We start from the raw sequence: 6000 nt of genomic DNA on the forward strand, positions 1-6000 counted from the left end.
AACTAAATATTAGATGAAATTGTGTTAGTGTGTCCAATACTTTTTTTCCGGCTATTCTCGTTTTTATTATATAATTTTTGTTATGCATTAAAAGGTTCCAATTTCTAAAGTTATTTGTTATTGTAAAATTAGTAACTATTTCTTGTTTAATTTTCACATCATTCGCTGCATAAAAAATGTGTTAAATAAAGAATAATGGGATGTGTCCAACACTTATTTTCCCCACTGTATATAAATATAAATGGAGGAGTATTCATCCATACACACACCTACATATACATAGATACACACACGCACACACACATTAATACACTCTCACATACATGCACAAACACACACACACACACACACACATATATATATATAGAGAGAGAGGGGGAAGAGATACAGGTACGCACCCACATACACACATATGGGTTAACATTTTCTTAGTCTAGAAAGATTGTTTTTATTAAATGTGGGAAGAGTCGTGTATTTTGTTTCTAATCGTGTGTTTAGTTTGGGGAAGCCGTATTATATTGGATATGGACGTGCGTGTCCGTGAATCCGTGCGCGTGCTTTATCATGACTGTAGTGGTTCGTGTTTGAGGGTGTACATCTGCATGCGTGCGCGTACGTGTATTTTGTGTTTTGCTCATTTAAGTGTGTTGTTATTGGGATATGTTCAATGCCGGGTTGAACTTTGTTATGTAGTTTTTTCTTGTGTAAGTAAGTAGAAATAGTTGTAAGTTTGGAAAATGGGTATTATCATGAATTTGCCTCCACTGCATGTGTGTATGTGTTGTGATATATACAGGTGTCTATTTTCTGGGATTTTGATGTTGGATCGATGTAAGGTTGTTCTATTACTAAGGTTTTTAGTGGCGCCTATGTAGGATTTATTGCATGCTCCACATTTTATTACATAGACCATATTTTTGGACGTGCAGTCTGGGTCTTTTTTTGCGTGGGGTTCATGAATATGTATGCGCCTCCATCTAATATTATGTTGTAGACTCCAAATCGTTGTTTGTAGCATTTTGTGACTCCTTGTGTTGTGTCTTGATTGAAGTTGGATGAAGTAAGAATGTATTTAAGGTTTTTGGGTTGGCGTTTGCTTTTTATCATTTTTGTTGTTTTAAGGAAGTCTTGTAGTTTGTTGTTTTGATTAAGTAAGACGAGGGGTTTCGCTATCTCTGTGAAAGTTCTGGATTATTTGTGTTGTGTGTGGAAACGTATATTCAGATTTGTTGTTTGTTTCATTTTTTAGGGGTTCTCAAATCTTCTACTGGTATATTTGTCGCTAGTTGGATTCTTTTGTCTATAAGTTGTGGTGGGTATTGTTTTTTCTTGCCACACACAACACAAATACGCATATAAATAAATATATATATATATATATATGCGTATGTATATATGTATATATACGTTTCTGTCTATATATTTTGTGTTTTTCGGCTCATCCGGCGATAACCACGCTGTGGAGATAAATAACGACGAACGCTGGAGCACTAAACGTTCTAGTTTCGATTTTTTTTGCCCGAGACATATTTTTGTAACTTTTCAAATCATTACTATATATTGAACCGAGAGAAAATTGGCTCTATAATGATAAATAGGAAATCTGCATGAATTAAAATATAATATTTTAGGACAGCCTGGTAGTACACACACGCACACACACACACACACACACATATATATATATATATATATATATATATATATATATATATATATATATATATATATACGTCTTCGTCTATATGTTTTCTGCCTGTCCACTTTAAACTAAATCTGTCTTTTTAAATGTGACCTATGATAAAGCGTTCATTTAAACAAAATCAACTTGTGACCCGTTTTCTAATTTTTAATTATACCAAAAAATATTTTTCCTTAAAGTTTTTAATCCTTACTTTTTATTTTTTCATTGATAGCAAATTATCTTTCTGTTTTTTTTATTCATCAATCCTTGTCTTAAAAAAAAACATACACAGGAAAAATCATAAATTAGATAAAAATCGAGACTGTTTCTTCACAGCTAGTTATTGCTTCCTTTCTTTGTTGCTTTTTTAGCTGTAAATTCTTGTGGACTAATGAACAGCAATGGTCGACTTGTTTGTCCCTTCGTTGAAATATTTCAAAATATTGTTTTAAAGAATAGTTCAATCGCGTTCATTGTAGCAAGATTGTCTCTTGACGTACAGCAATATGTCTTCATGATAAGGAAATATCATATATGAATATTCATAATGATGCTGTACACATAAATTATGTATCTCAACCAATTGTGACGGCATTGATAATCCTGCCTTCAAGTTTGATGTGCGAGACGATTACTCAACGATCACTGATATTTTGACTAATCTAAACTTTGTAGTTAGGATGAGTCTTTTGAGTACAACTATTATACTTCTTTTCATGGAAATAATTTCAGACAACGCATAAAGCCATTTGATGTTAAGAAGCTTAAAAGAAATACTATTTCAAAGTAAAAAAAATAAACGATATTAAGAGCTAGATAGATAAGATTCCGACACAGAAAACAGCAATGCTTCCCCCTTTGTTAGAAACGTCGCTCATGGAATTTGAGGACTAAATGACAAAATAATAGAAGTGAAAATTACGTGACTGCTGAAAGTAAATCCAACGGCGCACTTTTCTTTATTACTGTATGTACCAACAGTTAACTATTTGAAAGGGGAATAAATAAATTTATTCAAATACATTGAAAAAAACTTAATATATTTTCACAAATGATTTCAAGTTTAATTGTTACAGTACATGATTAAATAAGAAAAATAAGATCTGATGATATATAGAAAAAATTATTGGAAATAAAGAGAGTATAGTTGTTGATTTTACGAATGTAAATCTAAGTAGAACCTCCAGATACGGTATTAAAAATCAGTAACAAAATACAGTATAGTATAGAATGCAGATATATATATAATACAAACAACATTATACATAAGACCGTAAGGCGAGGCAAATACTGTAACCAGGGTCTGGAAAAACATCATGTTCCACATCGCAACCTGAAAAAACGTATCCTAGAGCAACCATATTCCGGAGTTCTACTGTACTTTCATTACCGGAAAAAGTGAATCCACCAGAATTAATATTACAATTAAAAAGAAATTAACACGGAGCGCACTAATAGCTCAGTTTATAGCTTTCATTTTTGAGAGTCTTAGGAGGGATGAAGAGACAGTCTTATTACAAGTGATGCTGTTGAGAGAGATTTTGTTGTAAGAGATTGTTCGTTCCGTGTTCATGTTATTACGATTCTTATATTTTAAATGTTCATTCCTTAGACCTGTAGAAGAAGAAAGCTCTTAGAATGATGAGATAGTGTTCACTGTTCAGACATTGTGTAGACATGAGATGTCGAGACGTGTATGTAATGACATTTTATAACACATATATATAATACAATTTTCACTTTACCTTTTTGTAAGAATCATAAGACAAGACGACGTTTTATAAAACACATGATGGTTTATTTCGTCACGACCGGCCGTGGTTTTCGTCATCAAGAATTCAAAGCTTCACATTTTAGTTTCTAGACGTTAGAATTCCAAACTCCAGACTCTCTCTGAGTTTCTCACTGACTGTCCCTAACTAACTAACGCTCACTTCCTATATTGAGAAATCCATGCATGTCCGACCAACGTGACTAAAATTCACGTGCCATCAACATGCGTGGGCTTGCACGTTTCCTGAACATTCTGAGTTTTCAATAACCTATTTATTCTTCATTTTCACAAAGGAATTCAACCTACATATCTAATTTATTTAACTAATATTTTATTATCCACATTCTTTTAACAATTGAATAGTTTATTTATTATTTATTTCAGCCGAAGTAACAATTTACTGGACATTCCATTTAAACCTATTGTTTTTTAAAACTTATGTCCAGGGTTCGATTTCTGCTTTCTCTTATTTTAATTTTAACTAATCTCTCTATTTTTATACTTACATGAAAAGGGGACATCCCTTATCATGTAACATAAAGTTCACAATATGTGCTCACGATAACGAAATAACATATGAATATATTGATAATGATGTTGTGGATATGTGTACTTCAACGAACCTTGATGGCGTTGGAGATATTTTCGTTGGTAATCGTGTCTTGAAGTTTGATGTACGAGATGATAATTCAACGATTACTGTGGTTTTGAATAAGCCAAAACGTTTCTCAGATAATATTCCAACTGATATAGTTATTGATTAATCCGAAATGTAAATTGTACATATTATTATTGTGAAGAGTCTTAGATTTTCTGTCTCTGGCGAGAGCTATATTTTTATCATTGTCAGTAGAAAATACTTCCCCGTTTATCATCTATATTACAAAGTGTAATTTCTCATCTTAATGTACTTGGTAGGCTGGGTCTCAAACAATTGCTTTCCAAGAGCCAGCACGTCCACTCACTACTACAAAGCTATGATCTAATTTTTATTAAGCAGAATCTTACGACTATCGATCATATTCCATTTACGTCCACTGCTTAAATATCTTATATGGCTGGAATCATCGTTTTTTTTTTCAAATAGAAAGGATGACATCTTAGTATAAAATAGATAACTGCTTAAAGAGAAAAGGCTATTGGCTAAGACAAATATAATGCTTACAAGGCTTACAGCACAAGTTTGTGAAAATTATTGCAAGAAGCATCTAAGGCAGTTTGGACCTTCGGATCCTAAAAGTTATATTTCCCAGGATGCAAACCACTGTAGGGAGGTTAATTCTACTGAAGCGTCAGTCTTGAGCCTACCAATAATGCCATTATGGATGATGTAAACATTACATCAACTACCAGTAGATGTGATTGAAAGCAGTTCTCATAATGTCGTTAGTAACTCGGTACACGGGAATACATGATGGTTGCGCTTTAAGTAACCTTCCATTCTATCTTGGAAATTCAGTGTGAATTCATCTATATTTGATACCATCTATCTAAGTTCTATTCTTTTTTTATTTATTCACTGTGCTACTTAAACGAATGATGTATTTCACTTCAATTTTTTGCTGCAAATACTTATTGCGGCCAGGATCAATGTTAAAATATAAATATATTTCTCTAAGCTAAATGGAAGCAGGAGTTTACAACATTGTAAAATATTAAAAAAAATATCGATACTGTTCTATCTTTTTCTGCTATTAGATAAAGAATTACATGTGTTTAAATTAAATATTAACGCATTTATTTCTTAAAATTACTTTAATTTCCTATTATTATAGGTTAAATATTTTAATTTTGCACAAGTAATGAAAATCTTGTAAATACAGTAAATATGTCAAAGAAACAGCAAAACCCTATCATTACTTGTTTAATTTCTTTTAATGCCTAGCTAATTTATATGTTGTTCTCTTTGTTTTTACTATTTGTTGTTACCAAAACAATTGTCAGTTATTCTTTATTGCATTTTATGTGATACAGATGATCTATTTCATCAGAGAGATTCTAATATTCTGACACGTTTGCCAGTAAATCACTTATACATTAAAAAATGACTTGACAAAATTGCACCTATTTTTGCATGAAGATCCCTTTAGACACTAGAGTATCATACAAAGGTACTGTACTGAAGCAGCACTTACCCTAGACGAACCGGTTTGCTTTGAAAGAGGAAGTTTCATGGAAGTATAGAATTCACAAACTCTCTCTAGTTGCATGTTCATCCCTGTTAAGGAATATGACAACTTTAATTTTTCATAGCTCTTGCAAGGAGATATTGACATCGTCCTACATATAGCGCCTCCTATAACTAAATGGTCGCCCAACTGGTTCTGAGCAGGATCAACTTTGCTTAACTTCAGTGATCCAACGAAAACCGATGTGTCAATGTGATTATTTTGTATAGTAAGGTATCATAGGTATAATAAGCATTCTAATATTAGTATTGTTACACTTAACATTAAAACACTGCCAGATTCAAAATCACAGGGTGGAATGATAAATTGGTCGCCCTTAAGAAAACAACACTATGGCTTTATTTTAAAACTTT

This window comes from Euprymna scolopes, chromosome 9 (assembly GCF_053919585.1).
Source record: "Euprymna scolopes isolate OS-2025 chromosome 9, ASM5391958v1, whole genome shotgun sequence".
In the NCBI taxonomy this organism is placed as follows: domain Eukaryota; kingdom Metazoa; phylum Mollusca; class Cephalopoda; order Sepiida; family Sepiolidae; genus Euprymna; species Euprymna scolopes.